We start from the raw sequence: 25,011 nt of genomic DNA, 5'->3' as shown, positions 1-25,011 counted from the left end.
TGATCTCTAAACAACAGTCCATCTTTGAACTTTTCTTCGAGAACTTTTATAGGGATGAAACGTCCCCCAAGATTTTTTCCCTCTTTAAAAAAAAAAGATCCAGGTTTGAAAAGGTGTCTAAGTGGCAGGGAGGGCAACCATGCCCTCTTCTAGGAAAGGAGATGGGTGCCTTCTGTCAAAGGCTGGTGGAGGGTCTGTTGCTGCTAGGAAAAGGCAGTGAGAGAAGACATCAGCTGCCAGAGATGAGACACAGTGGACAGGCCTGAAAAGTCACTGTCCTGCCGAGTTAACAAGAAGCAGGAAGAGCCAGATGCCAAGGCAAACAGTCCGTGATGGGCTGGCAGCAAGAGGGCTCAGTGCTAAGAAACCATGCCAGGGTAGGCTCAGGCACAAACTTGGAAACTGAAGTGGAGTAAGGATTCCAGCTTCAGTCACTGTTTGTCCAGGGTCTAGAGTCTGCAGCTCTAGCAAGGTCCCAGCAGCTAGAGGAAGAGTTTGCTGTGACAAGGTCATTGCCTCTCCTTGTCTCCTTTCTCATCAACTCTCTAGCTTAGCTGCACCCCTTTGATTGTCCTTGTGTGAACCTTTGACCAAAGCTAAGCAGACCAGAGATTCCAGCAGGCAACATAGACCTAGGATCCATCTCGCTCTTTTTATCCTATCCACCCACCCTTTCCTCTCCTTCCCCCCCCTTCTCAGAGTACAAAAGATAAGTTTACATAAAAATCAAGCCAACAAGCCCATTCTCAGGTTTGTCCCTTTCTCTAGAGAGCTCTAAGTGTGCTAATAAGGTGAGCACAGCGTGCTTGACTCCTGGGGAAGACATCTGACAGCTCTCACAGCCAGGACCAGGTCTCATCTTTAGAACCCCAGGGCACAGACCACTGTGAAGCAGACAATTCTGAAAAGTCCTGGAAGATGGTGGAGGCCACTCTCCAAACTGGGTCAGAGACTTTAGGGGACTCCCTCTAGTGGTGATTTGCAAGAAATCCCTCCCTTTCCACCCTGCAGTTAGCTCCTCAACATGGCAAGATGTTGGGAATCCAAAATAAAACAAACAAAAAAATAAAGCTTTCTTGCTGTTGTCTTATTCAATCTCCAATGCCAAAGCCAGCGTTGTAAACATTCTATCAGAAAAAAAAAATTTTATTTCAAATCTTTGAGGCTACCTTTGTCCTCTCAATTTATCATCCAAAATTATCTGAAGGCAACACACACACACACCTGTGCCATCACTACAGGATTTCTCAGTTCTCATCTGTATCTTAGGAACCAGGAGAGTCAAACTGATCAAAAGGAAAGAGTAGAAAGCAGAAAGTGGATATAGTTATCTGGGCCTCTCATGCATACAGACCTGTTTCACTCTCCTGTAGGAAATCACTCTAATGGCAAAGATAAAAAGAGGGGCTAGAGAGATGGCTCCATGGATAAAGATACACTGCCTCTGCAGCTCCAGCCCCACATCAGGCAGCTCACAACAGCCTGTAACTCCAGCTCCTGGGGATCCCACACCTCTGGCCTCCGAGGGCTCCTACACCCGCGTGCTCAGACAGACAGATGCACATAACTTAAAACAATAAAAATACATCTTAAAATAAGATTAGCAATAAAACCAAAGGTTTAAAAAAAACTAATGGGAAACAGCCAGGTTTTACCTTTAGTGTGACAGACAAGAACTATGCAACTGAGGGCAAAGCTCACAAAGGCATCTCCAGTAAAGGTCAGGTAAGACTGCCAGAGCACAGTTGTCTAAACAAGACGGTGCACCTCAGGGGTCAAACACTCTCTCATCTGAAAGACCAGGAGGCCATCAGCAATCCGTGAGGGGAGAATGCTGCAGAGAAAAGCACTTCACTGAAGACGGAACCGCATTTGCAGGAAACACTCTGTTACAAATGGCAGACAGATACAAATGGAAGACAGATCCCTGACTATAAATAACCCTGTACTGGTGACTTCGCTGGAGATAGAGCTAAAAGTGCTGTAAGCTGACATCAAACCTAGTGGGAAAAGTATATTTATAAAGAAATAGCTTCATTCAATTATGGCCTAAAGAAAAAAAAAAGAAAAACAACCAACCAACACGAATTTATATCAAAACCCACATGCAACAAAAGGAAGAGCTAACAGCGAAGAGCAAATGAGAACACTGGCCAGAAAATAAATTAATTGTTGACAAAGAGCAGGCAAATGTTAACGCCATCACCAAGCGCACAAAAGCGTTAAGGCGTTTTCCTTTTATAATCTTCAGTGCGCAAGGAGTGCACGTGCTGTTTCCTGAACTGGATTTAGCAAGCATTAGCCTATGACGAGACACCAGAAGCACAGCCGCAACAGAAAATGAGTGCGTAGGTGGATAGAGGACACCAAAATTTAAAACTTGTGTAGATCAAAGAAATAGAAAGATCAGTCTCCAGGAGGTCAAAAAATCATCTGATAATGAGTAAGAATCCAAAATAGTTAAATAACTCACACAGTTCAGCACAGGGCTAAAGAGATGGCCCTTTCATTCATAGGACTCAGGTTCAGTCCCCAGAACCCACACAGAAGCTCACAACCACTGTGATTCCAGTATCTAGTGATGAAAAGGATCTACTGTATCATGAAAAAAACTTACATGATAAACAGTATCAAGGTATAGCCTAGATATTCAAAACCAGTCATTACTTTGAGCAGCTAGGCAAAGGGTTTATTTAAAGTTTAAAAACAAAAACAAAAACCCTCCATGCCTTAAACAGTACCTCAGCCACACTAAGATACTGGAGCTAGTGGTTAAGAACACTTGCTAGTCTGGCAGAAGACCTTGGTTCACATGGTAACTTACAGACCAGCTATAGCTCCAGTTCCAGGAGAGCTGATGCCCTCTAATGGTCTCTTCAGGTACTGCACTCACTTGGTTCACATAAACTCACACAGGGACACACACACAAAATGATGCTGTGGGAAAACGCTAATAAAGCCCTTACAGAAACTGTGAACAGAGAACGTGACATCTAGTCTTACCTTACTTATAGATAGGAGCAACATTTTAAAAACACAAGGGCTCGGGAAGTAAATCCCTGAGCCTTACTTTCAGCAATGGTCAGAAGGAGAGATGGAACCCGAGCTAGCCAAGTGATGAGGAGAAAAGAGTGATGATCATAGAAAAGAACCAGAGTGGTATGATGTTGATCTCCATTGGCAACTTGATTGGAGAGTGGTCCAAATAGCAGGTAGAAGGTACTTTGCCACGTGACTCAGTGACTCCTCTTTTGACTACACCCACCCAGGTCACGTGACTCATTGACGCCTTTGACTCGGCCCACGTGACACGCGGCTCGTTGAGGGCATTCCCAAAGGTGACTGGCATGTCAGACTGCCACTGAGAGGAGGGTATTCACTGAGCGTGGTGGCACCACCCAACAGGCTGGCAGTACAGCTGGAGTATCAGCAGATGTAGGTGGAGGCCTGCTGGTGTCTGCACCTTCCCTGCCTGCTTCCTGGTCGCTGCGAGATAAACAGCTCTGCTCCACCATGCCCTTCGGTGATGCTCTGCCTCACCCACATCGCACAAACAATGGAGCCAGCCAACTGGGGACTGCACTGCTGAAACCATGAGCCAAAATAAAACTTTCCTCCTTTTAAATTATGTTCCTTAGAAATCCTGCCATGGCAATGAAAAGAAAAATGGGATGCAAAAGAAAAAATGGCGTTCTTCGCTAAAGGGTTGTGATGCACAGCTCTGAACTCACACAGTGATGATGTAAAACTAACTAGAAAAGGAAAGGGACAGCAACAGTGGAAGGTGACTTGAGCAGGCTGGTTTTTCTAGGCTGGGGTCAAAACTTTAAATTTGTGAAACAAAGAGGATTTAAATGTATAAGTTAAAACACTAGATACTAGAAAGAAGAAAAGCAAATAATAATAATAACAACAACAACAACAACAAAGTTGCATACAGGATATGGAAGGATGTGGAACCAGAAGAGAGAAAATTAAATGACTAAAGTCAACAGACTCTGTAGATACAAGACCTGACTCCCACTTGCTAGGCAGAGAGCAATGGTCTGAATGACCACCAGCAACAGCATGTGCCCACAGCTCCCTGCTACTCCATCAGCTCCAGACAGGCCATTCCAGGCCCTGTAGACCCTGCCCATCTACTGCATCCCTCCCAGCTGCTGACCAGTACAACTGTGAGCTCATACAAACTCTGGTATCAGGCACAGGGATGTGGGAGGCAAACCTCAAATGTCCACTCTGGGTTGAGCTTTGCTTGAGGAATAGGAGTTTTGCGGGGGGAACATACAGTTTGGACTCAGGTTATGAGTGTTTAGCCATCAACTCTGCTGCTTGCCACCGATGGCCACCAGAATATCAGCTAACCTCTTTGGGCTTGTTTCGTCATGAAGTCTCTAAGCTAAGAGTGAGAAAAAGATGGCAGCAGTCCACAGTGAAGTGTCAGGGTTGGAGACAATGAATATAAAGTGTCTCCCACGACACCTGACAAGTAGTGCCAAGGCAGTGTGTCTGTCCACTCGGTTGCCACCCTTATCCTGGGAGCTCCCTGCAGAAGGGCAGATCATAAAACTGGCAGCTGGTCACCAGAGGAGGACGTGAACAGTGGACACCTGCTCTGCTAGACTTCTCCACTGGTTACATATGAAAGTTCAGTGTGCTCTGTCAACAGAGCCTTCACACACACACACACACACACACACACACCCCACATACCACACTTTCTCTCCACTAACAGTTATCAGGCTCTTCCTTCTCCTCTCAGGATGTGGAAGCAGAGGCTCTCACGGGCTACGGGGACTTGTCTCTTCAAGAACACAGATGGCCCCTCCAGGGAGTGATTGATCAGCCCATTCCTCCCCCGCTGTCTGCTCTGCTTTTCACCGATCTGCAAGGTGTCATTGTCCCCATCTGCTCTTAAAAACTTCCATTTCCAGATGCTTCTCTGATGACTCCTGATGCACTTGGACAACGGTCCTGCAAGTAAACACGAGCCGAATGTTTGTCCTATAATCGAGAGTTTAGCCCAATGTCTTCACAGCGAGAAGGCAAACTCTATGGGAATTAATATAGATGAATCATGACGGGGTATTTGAGACATGGGTAATAGGAATAATTAGCATCTATTAAGTGCGGAAAGTTAAATGTTTCTACAGTTTTTCCTAGCCACCCCTTATGGTAACACCGGTGACTCTAAAGAATCTCACGATGGCAATCACAGATAGGGAAACTGAGGCTTAGGTCAGATAATATGCCAGTTAACGTTCCGTAAGCGAGTGGCAGAACCTACCTGTTGACCACTGTTTCTTGTTACTGTTACCAACATACCTAAGATTACTCCATCATCGTGAAGAGGGCACGGGGAGTTCACGGTGGTGGGAGCATCCTTGGCAGCACCAGGAAACAGTGGCCATGTCTGAGACCAGGGCGGGGTCAAGCTCCAAAGCCCCTCCCCTTAACAACCAGGTTCCGCCCATCAGGCTCTCCCTTCTAAAGGATCTCCAGTCCTCAAAATTATGCTACACTCTGGAGACCTGCTGCTGTGTTTATTTGTTTGTTTGTTTGTTTTCATTAAAAAAATGAGCGTGTCAGCGGTTTTCAGGTGAAACCGTAACAAACCCTAACCCCTTCCTGCGATCCCACTGTGAGTGCCTCGGCCACTGGTTTGAGCCTGTTCTGAGCCCTCCCGCGAAGGCAGGATGCCTGATGAGTGTCTCTGACAGCCCAGCGGCAAGCTGTGCCCTGCCGAGGTAAGGTTTGGGCAGGTTGTGACCAACTCTAGGCTGGGGGCCAGCACAGTCCTGGAAGGTCACTCCAAACCAGAAAAAAAAAAAAAAAAAAGCACAAGGGGATTCCCAAGAGGTGGAAGTCATCTGCCAAGGGTTCGGGAATTACAGCAAATGTCAAAGGAAATTTCTGAGGAAAGCCACCTGCTCCCAATTCTCCTGCCTCCGCCCTGGGCTCCTACTTCATCTCCAGCACCATCTTCTTTTTAAGTCTTCTATTCTTTCCTCAAGTCTTCACTTTTCTCTTTTTACAAAACCATTGTATATTTACACATTTTATACACCTGCGCACGTGAGAGAATGGGGGGGATGTGGGTGTTGTATCTCTATGACGGCACTTGAGGAGATGTGAGCCCAACCCTGCTCCTTCCTTAGCCTGGGAGGGAAGTGGATCTCAGCAGACATAGCCAGTTGTCACATTGGTACCTCCCCATTCCCATTGGGCTTGCCAGCCGAGGCCTTACCCAGACACTCTGGTCCTCTCTCTGACCCTCTGGGTTCTCAAATGGCAATTTCCTCTTGCTTCAGCCTGTTCTAAAGCAGACTTCCTCGAAAGACAAGACTATCAAACAACACCAGCTTCCCCTTTCTTCTCCAAGAAGTTCTCTGGGTCCCTCATGTGAAGGATAGTTCTGAATGCTTCCCTCTCTCAAGCCTCTTTTCCACCGCGGACTGCAGGCCAGGGCGCCTGCCGACGGATGGTCCCGGGCTCTGAGTTCTCCTTCTGAAGCCCAGAACAGCAGGTGGAACATTTAAATCATTTCCTGTGGTGTCCTCCTTTACTCACATCCCACTGAAGAGCCCAACCTGATTGATCAGATCAAGATTCAAACAACAAAATCCCTGGGCCTCAGTTGCTCCAACTGTGGAGCAATAATAATCCTGGCCCATCTTAAGGGCTGGTATTTTGCAAGCGGAAGACAAGTGGCCAAGAGCATGACAGGAGTTGTCTCAGTGAGTGTGACCAGGCAGCATCAGATTCTGAAAAATCCTTCATGTACCATAAAAGAAAGAGAAGAGCAACAGCTCAACGCTGGGAACAGAGAAGGAGCTAGACAGTGGGAGCCAGGCACTGAAACACAGTGAGCGCACGAGTCATCCGTACCAGTGTTCTAGCACATAGTAGGTCAACAGCCTACAATAATTTATGATGCATTTCAAAGAACCTAGAAAATAAGGTACTGATGTTTCACAACACATAAAAACGATGTGTTTGGGGAGATGAAAATGCTAGCTACTTCAATTATTTAATCTATCAAATTACCATGCTGCAACCCCACAAATTTGTACGGATATTAGAGAGACAATTAAGTCACAGCCATGAGGATCTGGGTTCAGTTCTCCCAGGATTCATATAAGAAAAAGCTGGATGTGGAAGCATGTGCTGTAAGCCCAGTGCCATGGAGGTGGGGACAGCTGGATCCCTGGTGACATTAGTGACTTCCAGGTTCAATGAGAGACTCTGCCTCAAAACAAATAAGGCAGAAAGCAACTAAGGGTTACACACGGTATTGACCTCTGGCCTACACATGTACACACACACACACACACACACACACACGAGTCCTAAGACATGGCTGACTCCAAAATTTTAAGTACACATAACTCAGTGTCATAATGCAAAATGCATATTTTTGATGTACAAGAAAAAAAATTGTCCCCACTTTCCATTCAGTCCCCAAAGAAGAGAAATCATACCCAGTTCAGTTTTCCTAATCTTAGAACATTTTTTTTCATCACTTTGCCTTTTCAGCCGCTAATTTCTCATCTAAGCAGGACAGTAAGGTATGTGCCCTGCCTTTATCAGTAGCAGCACCCCACCCCTAGAATTGTTTTTACTTTTGAATTTCAAATCAGATTCTTCGATCTTCAAGGTGACTCTCCACTGCCCACAATGACTTCACGAAAGTACTCGGTACAGTTGTACCGGTGCCCAAGCACAAACCCAAGGCAACATCTTGTCCCCAGTATCTGCAGGCCTTTCACTTCCTGAGTTCAGGGAAGGGTGAGTGACAATTCTGACACCTGTAAGGAGGAACCCTGACCAGAGAAGCAGCTTTTCCCTCCAATATCAGTTGGAGGAGGCCAGGAATTTCAGACACGAGGAGGAAAGGAAGACTGAAGTTCGAGCAAAAACACACTGCTAGCACACCAAAGGGGGCTGGGCTCACAGCAGGATCTGGGATACCAAGTAGATGGTGGACCACTGGGGGACTTGCGGTGCCTGACACCGCAGGAAGCTGATGAGGTCAGCTGGAGCCAGCTACCCAGAGCTACTCTGAGTCTTGTGGGCCTCTCCCCCACTCCTCGGACATCAGAGACCCGGGAGAGAGAGACAACAGCTGGCAAAGAGGCCCGATTCCCAGAAGGTATCAATGCTCAGAGTGGAAAGAACACAGTAACTCTAAAGACAGGTTTGTGTCCCTCCCTTTTGACGGCCAGGACATTGAGATAATATAACCTCGGAATTTCCCCCATGTCTCATGCTGTGAGAAGGGAAAGGCTGGAGGCAGCCAGATGGAGAGTTCGCACCCCGGGGAAGAGATGTTACAGGGTTCTGACAACCTGCCAGACCACTTTGCAGGAAATCCTGGAATTGAGACAAGAATGATGGACATGACCATACTTTGACCAGGATGGACTACCTGTTGCCTCCTATTTAAACCTGAACCTCAGGTTAAGATCCTAAAAGATGGATTTCAGAGGTCACTGGACCTCTTTCTTCCCCTTTGCAATATGGCCACATTGAGTAAGTCTCTCCTCTCTCTCTCTCTCTCTCTCTCTCTCTCTCCTGTCTTTCACCATTACTGTGTTTCTTAACTGTGGTGGTGGGATAGCCAATCCTGATCTGTTAGGTTGCTGGGCCTCAGACTTGGATCCTGACTTCAATAACAAGAGGAAAGAGGGAAATTCTGCATCAGTGAGGATGGGGACAATGGCAAAACACATCTAGCCATGCTTCATGAGCATCAGCCATGGGTTTCAGCAAAGAGCATCTGCTGCTCTTGCAAGATCGACAGTTCAGTTCCCGGCACCCCTATCTGGTAGCTCACAACTGCCGGTAGTGCCAGATTTAGGAGTATCCGACACCCTCTTCTGGCCTTCATAGGCATTCACACACACACACACACACACACACACACACACACACAACAAAAATAAATAAATAAATAAATCCTAAAAATAAGGCAGTTAGCATGGCTTTAAATACTGGATGCCTATGTCATAGAAGGAAAGTCGGATACCTGCTATCACTTCTTAGAGTATGGCATTCTAGAGCTTTGCAAGAGCCTGCTGGCTGGAATGATACTTAGCTCAAAAGGGCAAAGGTATTCCAAAGTTAAAGGTCAAGAAGACCTCGTGCTTCCTAAAAGTTACGCTAGAAACCATAGTTAAAAAATGAAAACTGGGGCTAGGGAGATGGCTCCATTAGGTGCTTTGTAAGGACCTGAGTTTGATGCCCAGAAGTAATGTAAGAAAAAGCTAGGGAGGCAGAGGTCAGCAGATCCCTGGGTCTCACTGGCCAGCAAGTAGAGCCTATTTGGTGGGTTCCTGGCCAATGGCACTAAGAGTGCCCTCTGTCCTGCACATGTGCCCAAATGCGCGCACACACACACACACACACACACACACACATTTGCATTTAAAAATTTAAAACTGTGGAACTGAAAGGATAAATGACTTGTTGACTTTTTAGAAGGATTTTGTGGTTGGATGGATGGATGGATGGATGGATGGATGGATGGTTGCTTTTGTTTTTTTTTTTTTTTTTTTTTTTTTGAGACAGGGTCTCATGTAGCCCAAGGCTGGCCTCCAACTTGCTGTGTAGCCACAGATGATCTTAAACTTCTGATCCTCTCACCTCTACCTCCCACGTACTGATATGATGTGCATGCTCCATCATACCTGGCTTTATATTGTTCATTTTAAAAATATCCATCAGTTAGTGGACTGACTAAGTTCAGTCCTTCCCTATCTTCCTGCTTTCCAGCTACAGGAGCTAGTGCCCTGAGACTGAGCTGCCTCCTGACCCTGGAAGCTGGACCAGACCTCCTGTCAGTGAGTTCTGATGTCATCCTTTGTAGCAAGAGCAGACTTCCAACAGGAATATCAGACTTAGAAGGAAGCGGATCCCAAATTTCAATTTACCTGAACAAGAAATTAATCAGTCATTTGTGGAGAAGGTCTGTACAAGGTCCCTAAGCGATGCTGTCTCTTCACTCCAGGCCCATATGCCACTTCCCTCTGCCAGGGCAGCCCACCAGGCTGCAGGGTGCCCTACTGCTCAGGACACCGAACAAAGGAGGTCACGCATAATTTCAGCAGCCTTTGCTCAGCTCAGAAGGGCACCTCGGTGCACGGCATTTTTGTATCTTCTCGAATAGATGATGAACAGGGAGGCTTCTCAGTCTGGCACAGCTTAACCGATTCCCTAGGAACAGCATTCTCATCGCACCACGTGCTGCCAACATATGTTTCTCCTTGTAGAGAGGATGCCAAACTAATATTACATCAGGGAAAATAGTTTCATAAGGAATTAAGGTCATCGAGTGAGAACTGGCTAGAAGAAATACACTCAGGAAGAATGTGCACAAAGAAAAGCTGTGTGCACACTGACCACACACACAGTTTAGGGCGGATGGTTAATGGGATGGTGCTGTTAAAATTAGGACAGCAGGCCTCAAAATGTCACCAAGGGATCTCCATGAAGACAGGCCTGCACCAGACATGTGAGCATGGCACAAAGAGCGCGACAGCCGATACCTCTTCACACGTTTAACAGAATCTCACCTGAAACTCCGCTGCTATATATGGTAGGCAGAATAGTGGCCCGCCAACTATGTTTGTATCCTCATCTTCAGAATTGAGTATGTCACCTCAAATGGCCAAAGTGGCTTTGCAAAAGTGGTTAAGCTTGAGGCCTTGGGCTTTGGAAATCAGGAGGCTCACACCACCAGTAATCCCAGCCTCAGGGAATCTGGCGCCCTCTTCTGGCCTCTGCAAGCACTGTGCATGTACACATACGCACAGACAGACACACGTAAAAATACATATTTTAAAAATGGCTAAGTGGGTGAAGCTAGACTATCCAGGGCAAGCTGTCTAGCTGAGACTAACCAGAGTCCGCAAACACGGGGCTAAGCTACAGACCCTGCCTCAGGATGTAAGGTGAGCAGTTGAGGAACACATGTGACTTCAGTCTCCGAACTCCATATGCATATGTATACCCATGGGCCCACACACATGTGAACATTCATACACACACACACCATGCACATACGTACACAAAAACATTTTTTAGACAGGGTCTCACTGCATCCCCAGCTAGCCTGGAACAGCTAGCCTGGAACTTCCTATATAGACAGGCTGGCATCAACTCACAAAGATCTACCTGCCTCCTCCTCTGGCATGCTGGGATTGAAGATGTGCTTGCAAAAACACTTTTAAAAAGTAATCTATCTTTTTAGAAAATTTAAAACAAAATTTGTTTGTATCTTCTGCTAACAGCATAAATCAAAATAAATTTTGTACAACAAAAGAGTAAATATTTTTTAAATCTTATGACATGTCAAATAATAACATTAAATATGTTTAACTACACTCAGACATTAAGTTTTCCTATGGTTGAGGGGGTCTATTTTCTCTTTATCTATCACTTTATTTACAGCCTAGCCCAGCTCCCTCCCTCCTCTCCTCCCAGTCCCACCATCATGCCCCATCCCCCATTGCCCCTACATCGTCCTTCTCAGAGAATGGGAGGCTCCAAATAGGTCCTAAGTCCCAGCAGGACTAAAGGTATCCTCTCCCTCTGAAGCCTGACAAGGCAGCCCAGCTTGGGGAAAGGGACCCAAAGACAAGCAACAAAAGGGGGGGGTCTAATTAATGCTATTTAAAAGTCCATCTTTAATACTCAAAACATAAAAATTAAAAGGAAAACAAAGCATGAAATGGGACATACTGTATAAAAATGCACAATTAGCTCATGAAAATAAGATGCACCCATAAATGAATAAGCAGAGCGTGTGATTTGATCGTCTCTGCAAGAGACACAGAGCCTAATAAACATACGCAAAAATGTTCCACCTTGCTGTGATCAAAGGAAAACAAATTAAAATTCTCATTAAGCATCATTTTACACATATTACATTAGCAAAAGTAACGATAATTCTGAAGGCTAACCAGATTCTGATTAAGCCTGTGCGTTTCCATGCTGTTGGTTATGATTTGGTTACATTTGGAAGGTGACTTAACTGTCTGTAACAAAGCCATAAAATAATAATCCTACACCTGGGGGTTCTGTCACTAGAGATCTATCCTGAAGAAGCAAACTGTAAAGAGAGAGAAAGGTCTATGTGGAAAGATATTTACCACAAGTAGAGCAAAAAGGCAAGTCACCTTTTACTTAATAAGACCTCAGACAGTCGATAAAACAGCAAGAAGCATGGGGAATATTGATACAAATAGTCTCTTTTCCCAAAGCCTCTCCTCTACCTTCACAGAACTCACACATGCACACTAAAGCAGATAGACATAGATATATATCCTATATAACCTATATATTTGCTGTTGTGCCAGTACCATGATTTTTGTCACTATGGCTCTATGGTATAACTTGAGATAAGATGTTATGATACCTCCAGCATTAATATATATACATATATATGAGATATGTGATAGAAAAATAGGACTTTTATATTCTTACACATGGGTTGTATCACTTAACATGATGGTCTCCAATCCTGTCCTTGCAAGAGACAGCTTTTTCTTTACGACCGAAGACAGCTCCGTTGTGTATACAGCACATTCTCTTTATCTTCATCTGTGGTGAGTCCCCTAGGCTGAACCCACAGTTTTGGCTACTGAGACACACGCTGCTCTAAGCACAAATGTTTAGATAAATTTGTACAATGTCATCTTAGAGTTCTTTTTTGTTTTGTTTTGTTTTGGTTTGGTTTGGTTTGGTTGGGTTGGGTTTTTTGTTTTGTTTTGTTTTTAGGAGCCTACACACCAACTTCCACGGCAGCTAATTCACAGCTACCACTACCACCCCCAGTGTTTAAGGGTCCCTTTTCGGGTCATCCTCATCAGCATCTGTTGAACTTGGGTTGACGATGAGATATAAGTTCAGAACTATGAGAAAGGTTGTTACAGAGAATGGCATCACCCATGCAAGGGTGGTGAGAAAGACAAGACTATGGTCAAACCACAGGAATAGTCATTGTGTGGGGAGTGGAGCAATCGTGAGGAAACAAAAGCAATGACAGTGCCTTCCACCTTACCTCAGGTCCTGTCTGCCGGGGTGGCCTCGCTCTCTGAGATCAAGTCTCAGCACAAATGTCAAAAAAAAAAAAAAAAAAAAAAAAAAAACACCTCTGGGCGTGAGAGTAGGAGAGTTGGCTCAGCATTTATGAGTGCATATTACTTTTGCACAGGACCTGAGTTCAGTCCCCAGAACCCAGGTCTGGTGACTCACAACCAGGCTGGGGCATTTAGGTTTAACTCCAGGGAATCCAACACACTTTTCTGGCTTCAGTAAGCACTGCAAACACATGCACAGACCCACACAGAGACGTGCATGTACATATAACTAAAGATAAAATAAATCTTGGGGCTGAGGAGATGACACTGGCTGCTCTTCCAGAAGGCCTGGGTTCAATTCCCTGCACAGCTCACAACCATAATTGCAGCTCTAACGGATCCAACACCTCTCTGACCTCCATGGACACTGCACGCACGTGCTGTACAGACGTCCACACAGGAAAAACGCTCATACATACAAAAGAAAAATAAAATTTATAAATTTAATTTTTAATTTTTAAAATTTAAATCTAATTATAAATCTAAAAGAGCTGGGCTTGGCCCAGAGCCTGTATCTCTAGCGTGGAAGACAGAGAGGAAGGCGCAGAGATGGAAGTATTGAGAATTCCTGGGATTTGCTAGCTGCCAGCCTATCTTCAGGTTCCAAGAAAGACCTGTCTCGAGGGAATACGGTAGAGGGAAATTGATAGGATACCCAACATCCTCTTGTAGCCTCCACACGTGTGTGCACCCACACACCTAAGCATGCACATACCCATACATGTTTGAATACACACATGAACATGTACACACGAATTCACACACATAAATACACACACAGAATACACATATGATCACATACAAACATGCATGTGCACATGCATACATATGTATGTATATACATGCACACACACACATACACACGGACAGGCATGTACCATGTGCACAAAGTAGCCTCTCTACTGTTCCCCAAGTGTTAGTAAAGCCCTAATCCAGGGTCAGCAAGACGAGGAGTCAGCAACAGCCGACAGACAGGATGCCTGAAGCTTGGAGTTACTCTCAGGAGAGGGTCTCGCTGGGAATCACAGCCCAGGCCTGCAGAACTATTAGCTCCTGAGCCTTGTTTGCCTCCTCCCTTCCTGAAACAGGTCCGCGGGCTGTCTTTCCGGGCTCCCCGCTGGATAATGGATGGTACTGTCGCCGCCCGGGCTCTACTGCGCGCTCCTGCGCAGGTCACTCCAAATCCTTGTCACAGCTAAGCAAATGGAATGTGTTGTGCAGGTAGAGCTGGCAGGACATGCTCCATTTGCTTTTTGGCCCAGTCCTTTAATTGCATTTGGAAGTGAACAGCACGCTATAGGGTGCAGATGAGACCGCAATTTGGAAAAAGACACAAGAAAGGAAACTAAAATGGATTCAGTCGGGGGAGAAGGGTGCATCGAACAGATTCGAGGTAATCTGGAACGTGTGTGGCTTCCTGAGGACATCTGGAAATTAAACTCACTTGTCAGGTGGCCAACCACACACCCTCGTGCCTGGATTTTGTCGTCTTCCATCTTGTGGTCATGGCTTTTAGGCCATTTTGGTGTCTCCTTTGCACACGTGGCAGGTGTTTCAGGCTCTTGCCCTCCCTCGGAAAGGCCCCTGTGTAAGCAGGCCTTCCAAACTTTCTGCCTCCCCAGTTTGAGCCTCCTCCCCAGTCAGAAGGCAGGAGACCCTTTTCTCAACTTCTCCGGAGCCGACTGCAGGGTGTCTTTCCAGACTCTGCCACGTGTCGTGGCAAAAGTATCCACACTAAACAAGCTCTTCCTGCCAGTGCTCTGGACCTGTTGTTTTATTCCAGGTACATACTGCCCCCTTTTTACATATGAGGAAACAAAGTTTCATAGAGGCGAGCTGCCCAAAGTCAGACAGTATTCAGACCCTGTTGAGGCTGGTGGTCCAGCCCCCAGCATCTTTTTAAAGGCTGCACCTGTTCTTTGTCATCCCTACAGCTCCTGTGTGTCACAGGAGAAATATGCTTGCATTGGGGAGAGAGAAGGTCCAGGCAAGGAAGCCTGATTGCACTGGGAATGTATCTCCATTTGTAGAGTGCTTACTTAGTGAGCGTGAGGCCCTGGGTCCCAGCCTCAGCACTGGATACGTCAGGTGTGATGGCTCACACCTATAATCCCAGCACTTGGCAAGTGGAGGCACCAGGATCAGCAGTTCAAGATCATCCTCAGGTATATAGCAAGTTTGGGGCTAGTGTGGGTTACAAAAAAATCCTATCTCAAAAAGAAGAGGAACTATGAAAAGTAGCTAAGCGGGAACCCCAAGGCTTTATTATCAAATTTTCTCATACAGAGAGAGAGAGTGAGAGAGAGAGCCCCCATAGACATGTCTAACCTGATGGGGGCAATTCCTCAACTGAGAGTCTCTCTTCCCAGGTGTGACAAGTTGACAGCTAGGATCAGCCTTCACAAGGCCCCAACACACTTGAGCTAAGCCAGATTCTCAAATGACGCTTTTCTAGGCACCTTTGGACAATGTTTAATTTGCTGATAATTCCTGTGTTGTTTTAATCCGTGCGCTGTGCATTTCCACAGCATTTTAAACACTGCTCTCTGAGTCCTAACACTTCAGCCTGCGTACTGTTAGCTGCCGATTCTGTGAGCTGGCATGGGCCAGTTGAGAAGCGTTAGCCATTACCGTGGTAACCGTACGCCTTTTGTTCTCAGTTCCTGTTGAACATGTGCATCAAAGAGAACGGAGCTTTGTTGATGAAACAAAATGTAGTGCGTGCCTCTAGGTTTAAGTGCATCGAATGTAACACTCCTGTGTTTTCCAGTCCTGACAACAGCTCATTTCTTCCCACTTCTTGCCAATAAACATCATGAGCTGTCTAGAAACAAGCCAGCCACTTCCTGTTCTCCTAAGGTCAACTTCACGGCTGTGGATCTCACTCTACATACCAAGCACACGTCTCCACATGGCAGTGGCAGTCCATTGCCCACAAAGATGACAACTGCCAACTCTCCAGGCTGCGCATCCTGCAATCTGCAATGGAGCCCCGTTCCCCCATCATGAGTCTCATGTGTGACTTGTCCACTCTATAAAATACAACAAAAACAGAGGCTTGGGGGACAGTGCAGTTGGTGAGGCACTTTCTACGAGAGCATGAGGATCTGAGTTCAAGGCCCAGAACTCACTTAAAAAAAAAAAATTAAAATCCAGACAAGGTGACACACATTTGCAATCCTGGTGCTGGGGAGGTAGAGACAGGAAGATGCCTGAAGGCCCGCCAGCCTACCCCACTGCTGAGTTCCAGGCCAATGAGAGAGCCTTTCTCCAAAGAAAAAGGTGGACAGTTCCCGAGGAACCACCATAAGGCTGAGCTCTGGTCTCCTCATGCACGTATAAACACAAGCACCCACAAGAATATGGACATACACATAAAAGTACAGAAACCACATGCTCTGCAAACTCTGGGTTCTAAGAGACCTGATAGCCTCTGTGTTTGCTCTGTTAGGGTCTAGCTGCTGTCAAAAAATCTATGACAAGGGGCCATGCAGAGAAGGAGTAAAGCCTAGCTGACGTCCGACTTCTCCAGATCCTCGGCTGGAGTGCCTGATGTGTGTGTGCTGGCGTCTTGGATTCTCGGAATGAAGAAGACACATGGGCAAAGCCATGTAGAACAGAAGGCTCTCCTGGCTAAGCTAGACAGGTCCGGAAAAGTCACAACGTGGATGGTTGGTGTTTACAACCACTGACAGGGGCTGACACCCGGAGTCGTCCCCCAGGCTGCACACACATGCGCTACGACACACACAGAGGAGGTGTGTGCCAGCTTCACGCTTTCAGGAGCTTTCTACCATAATAACTCCGAGCTGCTGCTGCTGCTGCTGCTCAAGGTATCAAACTCCGCTGTTTCCATGTTAAGTGAACTGTGAGCCATCGGGGAGCAGGGACACAGCCGGACCTTTTTCTGTGTGTGTGCTGGGTGGTGCAGGACAGACAGCCTCAGATACCTTCTCAGAATGCCTACAGCCTCCATCTTCTAGGTGAACCCTCTCCAGTGCTACCTGGCTCCATCATTTACAGGAACGCTTCCATCACTGTCCAAATACAGCAGCCCAGACGGGCTGTTTTCTGCATACGAAATGATCCAGTGATTCAGCGAGGAGTGTTTTATGGTATTAATAAAATTGAGTGTTATGGGAAATGCCTTTTAAAGCAGACCAGGTCTGAGGCCAAGGTTCTAGAAAGCTTTTAGTTAAAATGCAAATCCACTGAAAATGCGGGCCGTGCCAGCATTGAGGCCATACCCAGATAAAGGCGGAGGACTCAGTCCCACTCCCCCAGCCCATATGTCCCTGTGGTATGCTTCAGCCACAGAGCTGGACCAAGCCCAAAGGCTTGGGCACAGAGGTTAAGGGGAGTGAGTGTGAGAGAAAATCAGTGGAGCCAATGCTTGCCTGGCGTTGAACTACATGCAAGAAAAGCCCCAGGAGTGTTGGGGAGCACTGTGCATATATGTGTAGGTCAGGGATTGGAACCAGCTGTCACCCCCACCTGCTCTCCATTTTGTTTTCTCAAGCAGGGTCTCTCCTGAACCTGGGGCTCTCTGACTCGGTTAGCCTAGCTGTCCAGCTGGCCTAGCAGATCCTGGGTTTACAGGCCGGCCACCGCACTGGCTTTTTATGTGGGCTCTAGGGATCCAAATTCTGGTCCTTGTGTTTGTGAGACCAGAGATTTATCCACAGAGTCATCCCCCCACCACCACCACAACCCCAGCAACTAGAATTTTTTTTTTTATTTTTACAGTGAGTTTGAAATTCAGATACCAGTGACTGGCTGGGTGACTTAAACAAGTCACTTTCGCCTCCCAAATTCATGTGTTGGGAGAGGATGGTACTCGCCTTGGAGAGCAGCTGGAGAGTACAGCTGGGAGGAGGCAGGTGGATGCTGGGATGTGCATGTAAATGTTGCACACAAGCAAGATTTGTTCGTGTGCTCTCTTGAGACAGGGTTCCGGGGAGCTAAGGCTGGCTTTGAACTCCCTAGGTCACCAAGGATGACCTCGGACTTCTGCTCCTCCCACCTCTGACTCCCAAGTGCCGGGATTACAGGTTTGCACCACCACCTCAGAAGGAACCACTAGACACACTACGCACCTGCTGCACCATGGCAGGAAAAAGAACTCCACAGGCCTCGCCTCACTGGAGCACCTTAGAGTCTGCCCTTAATTAGAAGATGCTGTCTAGCTGAACACAGTTCTTAAGACTTAGAGATGAGGGTAGAGAAGTTCAAGTCGGGAAACACAAATCATAGCGACGGTTTTGGCAGGCAAAATTCATCCTAATTTATCATTGTTACCATGATACGAAATCGTTAGCAAGGCGCCTGAGGGAGCAGCTGTGGGAGGCAGCTCTCTCAAAGCCTGGAGTGACCAAGTCTCCTTATTTGTGGGGATGCCCTGAATTTCAGTATTCTAAACCCCTAAAGTCCCAGGAAAGCCAAGGCAAGCCACACGCCTGAAGCTGCGGGAATACTAAGAAGATACTAGAATTAATAAATTTAAGAAGTGAAATTCAAATTTCAAAAGTGAGGGACTGGAGAGATGGCTCCGTGGGTAAGAGCGCTTGCAGCTCTCCCAGGAAACCTGGGTTCCGTTCCCAGCATGTCCAGAAGCTCACAACCACCGGTAACGTAAGCTCCAGGGGACCTGACATCCTCTTCTGGCCTCCACAGTCACCCTCACATGTGGCCCCCACTCTCACAGATGAACACACATATACATAAATAAAACATTTTTTTTCAAGTCCGAAGAGGAAGCCCTCAGGAACCGGATCTAGATGATGGAGAGACACCTGGCTGGCTGGTGATTTCTCCAAGCAAATACGTCCAAAGTGTGGTGGGCTGGGCTGCGTGGGAGCGCTGCAAAAATCACAACCCGTGTATGGACCCAGCAGGCACTGCGGTGTGAGAATGTGCTGCTAGGAAGCGGCCCAGCAGAGCATCCAAAACGCCTTCCTCTTGCGCCCCCTACTGGCAGGCGTCACAAGGAACCAGCAGCAGAGAGAGAGAGTGAGGTCGGCTGTGTCCCAAGCATCTCCTGGCTGAAGGCAAGAACCTGAGCTTGGGGCTGGGATACAACGCAGCTTAATAACGGAAACGTGGCATATGAAGTGTATGGGGAGGAGACTATTTGTGTTAGTGGATTTAATCAGAGAATTTATTCAGAAATTGTTCTGAGGGCTGGAGAGAGGGAGCTTAGTGAGGCTCTGAGCTACATCTGGACAACCCACCTTAAGAGGAAAGCCGTGCATTGCTGCTCGCAATCCCAGTGTTGTGAAGGCAGAGATCACAGAGTCCCTGGGACCCACTGGCCAGAAAAACAGCCTCCTGGGTGAGTTCCAGGCCTGTGAGAGACTATGCCTTACAAAGGTAAACAGTGCTTGAAGACCAGTGCCTGAGGACATCCTCTGACCTCCATATCTGTGCGTACACATGCAGGCACACAGATGCAGGCACACCCATACATGCAGAAAAGACATTCTTTCGAGTCCCCCGAGCCTGGTCTATCTAGACACCCAGGAAGGAGGTAACTCCTGTAGAATGCTGTTCTCTGACCTCTGGCCATCCCCTCCTGGCTCTGTTGCTCCCACCACAGAACCCCCGAAGGTGCTGAGAGTCACAATAGCCTCGGATGACTCTAGGTGGCATCTCCTGGCCTTCTCCTGGGAACTGTGGCTCCTGCTTTGCAAACTTCTCATCCCCTAAATGGAAAGGAGCACTGGGCAGCTTTAAAAATTGATATGGCTCATTATCCTTTCATGAGGCTCCACAAATTCAACCCCACAAGGCCAAAGGCGTGCACACAGGGGCCCAAGGGGTTACCACTGCAATCTGCCATATTTCTTGTAGTTGTAGTTTGTTACACAAAGGGCTCTGCAGACAGCACACACTGCTAGAAGTACTTGGACAGCAGTCATGGTGGTGAGTAAAGGGCTCGTTCACAGAGCTCCAGACAGAGGCCAGCAGTCTCCGAGTCCCCCTCCCCCAAAACCCCACCATCCTTGCACTTCCCATTGGGTCAATCATGAGAGAAGAGATAAACGTCCACAGCCACAATTCCAGCCACCATCTCTGCTCTGAGACACTTTCTGCTGGAGAGAGTCTCTCTCCAGGGCTTTTCCCAGTTAGGATACGATTTGGCCATACTTCCTCCTCGTCCTCACCCTGCCCTCCAGTTTTCCCTCTTCTTCTCTTCTTACCTCTTCATTCCTATCAGTACCTCTTCTACCTTCCTTCTGGGCCCAGCCTCTCCCAGTCTGTCACGTTTCCTCCCTCTCTCTATTGTTTTCTACAGCTCTGTCTGTACATAAGTGTGTGCACACACGTGTTTCCTGATGACCCCTGACTCCTGTGGCTACCAAGCCTCCTGCTGGCTACCACTTCCAGCTCTAACCTCACAGGGTTGAAGAAAAAGAACAAGCCTGCCCCCTGGGGAAAGGTAAGATTCCAGATCTATCTCCTTCTTGTTATTTCTGATGAAAAGAGGAAGCCAAGACAAAGAAGGTTCAACTCGGGACACAGGTGCTAAGTCCCAGTTCAGTCTGGAGCAATTATTTGGGATGCCAGACCATGGGCACATCTCTAGGGCCTCAGAGAGAACTGGATGGGTCGGATGAGGAAGGCAGAGCCATGAATGATGCAGTGTGAAGGTCACCCAGGTCGGCCATCATGGAGGCTGAGCTTTGACTGAGGTGTGGATGTGGACTAGGATGGTGCCTGAGCCTGCAAGTGTGCTAGGCAACCACGTGCAGATAAACAACAGATTTCTGAGAGGAATGGCTGCAGCGCCCATACTGGCGCAGCACTGAAGGGGTGGAGCTGGAGAATGGAGAGCCTGTGAATCCTGGAGATGAAGGGGCAGGTTATGGGAGATGCTGCCCCATCTCACTCCTTAACGCTCACTGCTCACAGAAAGCTTCCCACCGCTCGCTATATCCACGCTCGCTGCCCAAAGGCTCCCTCTGACCACTGACACTGGCGTGGCCCTCAGTGCAGAAAGACCATGGTGACCAGTAATTAGCACTCCAGGGAACGCGCTTAGCCAATGACTAATGAGAAAGTGTTAGTTGTTTTTTTCCCTTCAGAAACCTGGTTTATAACCCTGTAGGTAGCATTGCATAGGCCCATCTATATCACTGTCCTTCAAGACTGAGCTCCTAGTGGGGGGAGTCTGCTCACCCATATGCCCTGTGCTGGCTTGATGCTCTTCTCAGCTCATGCACTAACTCCATCTAATGTTTTTTCCTATGCTGGGAAAGCTTGCACTCAAGTCTGTGTCCACTAAGGGCCCAAGCCAACCTCCTGTCGACACAAGAGAGAATATGAAAGCTTAAATGGAAGAGCATAGTCCAGTTCATGTTTTAGGAGGACACACCCACTGAAGAGTGGTATGGAGGAAATATTGGTCTGGAGGAAATCGTAGAGTCAGAGTATGAAGGGAAATAGTGAAGCTACTACAGGACCCACTAAGATAGATTAGTGAGTAAAGAAAGGCACCTGCACGAAAGCTGATGACCTGAGTCAGATCCCCAGAACCCACATGGTAGAAGGAGAGAATCAACTCTAATAAATTGTCCTCAACCTCCACAGGCATGCCATGGCACACATATGCCCACACATATGTACATAGCACACCACACGCGCACACACACACACACACACACACACACACACACACACTGAATAAATCTAGAAATAGCAATAGAATAAGCTAGTGCAGCATTCTAGGCCGGAGATGAACAGACCCCTGTGGGATAAGGACAGCAAGAGTGGACATCTGATTCAGAAACGGTGAAGGACGAGTGTTGGGTGACAGGTCAAAAACCCTTAGCTGACTCTCACAATGCAGTGTATCAAAAAGAAAAAAGAAAAAAGAAGATGAGGACTGGCAATAAGAACTCCAAGAAGCTGCCTAAGCTGGGCACGAGCCTGGAGGGGGTATTGATGGTGCCCCTGGGGTGGTATAGAGTTCAGGGTGAATGGGGCACAACGAGGAGTTAGCAGATGGAAAAGGGGGTTCAGACAAGGTCAGAGGTCACTGTGGAGGATTCGGGAACAGTCAAGATTAGTTGGAGTGGGGGTTGGAGAGATGGATCGGTGTTTAAGAACACTGAACCATATTCAATCACAAGTACCTCCATGGCTATTCAACAACTGTGTATCCCAAGGGATCCAAGGCCTCTTACGATCTCCACAGACGTCAGGCAGGCAAGTAGCACACAGGCATACATGCAGGCATAAAACAAAAGTAAATTTTGTGCAAAATAAAGGGTAAGGGGAACTCTAGAGAGGACACAGAGAAGGTACCCTCTGCCTTCCTTCCTCTGTGTCCTTCCTCTGGGTTGGTTACAAAGTCCACAGCCAGACCCCCTGGAAAGTCCCAAGAGACTTCACCTGGCTAAGCACTGGCACTGAACCCCTCCCCACCCCTCTCACTTATCTGTCTGTCTAGTGCAGCCTATCCCACACCCAGCTTATGGCATATACATAGCGGCCAGTATTATGGTTCATCTTAACCATCAACTTTACTGGATCTGGCATCAACTGAGAAAAACTGTGGAAGTCTGAATAAAAACGCCCCCCATAGGCTCAAAGGAAGTATCATTATTTGAAAGTGTTAGGACTTGAGGTCTTGTAGGAGTGGGTGTGGCTTTGTTAGAGGAAGTGTGTCACTGGGGGTGGGCTTTCAGGCTTCAAATGCTCAAGCCAGGTCCATTATCACACTCTTCCTGCTGCCTGCCAATCCAGCTGTGGACCTCTTCGCTACTTCTCTAGCACCAGGTCTGCCTGTATGTCACCATGTTTCTCCACATGATGACAATGGACTAAACCTCTGAACATGTCAGCCAGCCCCAAATAAGAGGCCCTTTTTAAGAGTGGCTGTGGCCATGGTATCTCTTCACAGCAATGAAACCCTAACTGAGGCACATATCAGCAGGATGATCTGGGAGGGCATTTTCTAAAGAGATCCACAGAAAATCAGTGCTGTCTGCTTGCTCTCCTGCCCACCTGCCCTTGTCCCTGCTTTCACTTTCTGTTGTTGCTACTGTAATGCAATAGAACTTTATTTAGTCCAGTGTAGACTAAAGACCAGTCACTCTCCAGGAACCCTGTAAAGTTACAATACCAGATTGGAGCTGCAGGAGCACCCAGCCTTGCGGGCTGAGCTACTACTAGGAGGCAGCAAACTCAAAGCAAACAAAATGTGCTACCTTTTTAATTAATTCTTAATTTACTTATTTTTATGTGAATGGGTGTTTTGCCTACATGAATGTCTATACACCATACACGTGCTTGGTGCCTGTAGAGGCCTGAAACAGGCATCAGATTCCTGGAACTGGAGCTACACAGTCAGCTTGGAGTTGCCATGTGGGTAATGGGAAGTGGACCCCGGTCATCTGAAAGAGCAGCTAATGCTCTCAACTGCTGAGCCACCATACAAGCCCCTTAATGCCCTTCTTCAGTTTTGTTTTGCTGTGCCCAGAGCTCCAAGGTTCTGTTTGAGTTACCTGGCCTTTACCTGACAACATTAAGCAGATACTGGCAGATGTTGGCCTGGGGAAAGGAGATTCCCTTGTGCAGAAACTGCCCATCCCCAAGGCCCATGGAGTTTAAGAAATATGCATGCTTTGCCTTAAAACAATGGCATAGGCATAGAGAGGCTGGTGGAAAGGAGAATCTACAAAAATACACTTTCTTCAAAAAATTCCATAATGACACTAGTGCTTATATGCATTAGCATTATAAGTTAAGTTATATGCCAACTTTAAAAAATGAGGTTAGAGAAACAGCTCAGTAGCTGAAAGTTCTTGGTGCTCTTGCAGAAAACCCTGTTCAGTTCCCAGCACCCACAGTTTGACTCAGAATCACCTATGACTCCATTCCAGGGGGTCTAACACTCTAGGAAAGAAAACACACACACAATCCACATACACGCATGCAGGTCATCACTCATGCACATAAAATACAAGTTAACTCGACTTTCAAAAAGAAAATGAATCACTTAAATAAGTAGCAGACAGTAAAACCAAATGGGGAACATTTTCATCTGGGAATTGGCCAAATCCTCCTTGATTGAGTCATATAATGAAGTTGGGGTCACAGAAAACAGAACAGGACACCCATGAGCGCTGGTCTTGCTGTGGTAGGGCAGGACCGCTGCACTGCCTAAGAGGGCTGAGCCCCGTAAGAAGTGGGGCTCCAGCTGGATACATCAAGCTTGCATAAAGGTTTTGAAGTACAGGTGAACTCAGAAACCTTGCCCATGAGAATGGCCAGATGGGGCTCTGGACACTTGCAGACCAATGTGGGGAAAGGGTTTCAAGGTCAAGGTCATGGTTAGCAACCTTGGTGTGGTGGTTTGAATGGGAATGTCTCCCATAGGCTCCTGTATTTGAACACTTGGTCCCCAGTTGCTGGCGCTGTTTGGGGAGGTTATGGAACCTTTAGGAGGATGGAGTCTTGCCGCAGGAAGTGTGTCGCTAGGGGCGGGCATTGGGCATTCATAGCCTCTTACCATTACTAGTTTTCTCTCTTTCTTTCTCAGCATGCTAATGAATTGTGATCAGCCAGCTTCCTGCTCCAGCCACCTGCGGCCATGTTGTCCCCACCCTTATGGGCATCCAGCCCTCTGGAACCATAAGCCAAAATAAACTCTCTCTCCCTTAAGCTACTTTTGGTCATGCTGTTTTACAACAGCTACAGAGATGTGAGTAATCCGCTTGGGAACTCCCAAACGTTGAGTCCAGATCCAGATCAAGAGAGTAGGGACCCGGTGCATTCCCGTTCTTTTTGTCTGCACTGCTTATACCAGCAGGCCTTAGCCTCCTCTCAGCCTTCGTCCAGGTAAGGCAGGGAGGCTGCAGGAGGA

At 47.2% G+C, this 25,011-nt stretch overlaps 1 long non-coding RNA gene across 1 annotated transcript; it reads left to right on the top strand.

Moving 5' to 3' along the window:
* The first annotated feature begins 19,134 nt into the window (after positions 1–19,134).
* LOC132654913 (uncharacterized) lies at positions 19,135–24,805 on the top strand. Its single transcript, XR_009592514.1, has 3 exons — positions 19,135–19,473; positions 20,437–20,580; positions 24,688–24,805. It is a non-coding gene; the product is annotated as an uncharacterized LOC132654913 (long non-coding RNA).
* The last annotated feature ends 206 nt before the right edge of the window (positions 24,806–25,011 follow it).

Source organism: Meriones unguiculatus, chromosome 6, assembly GCF_030254825.1.
Source record: "Meriones unguiculatus strain TT.TT164.6M chromosome 6, Bangor_MerUng_6.1, whole genome shotgun sequence".
NCBI classification, from domain to species: domain Eukaryota; kingdom Metazoa; phylum Chordata; class Mammalia; order Rodentia; family Muridae; genus Meriones; species Meriones unguiculatus.
Note: the sequence above shows the minus strand (reverse complement) of the source record. Positions and strands in the feature narration are given on the sequence as shown.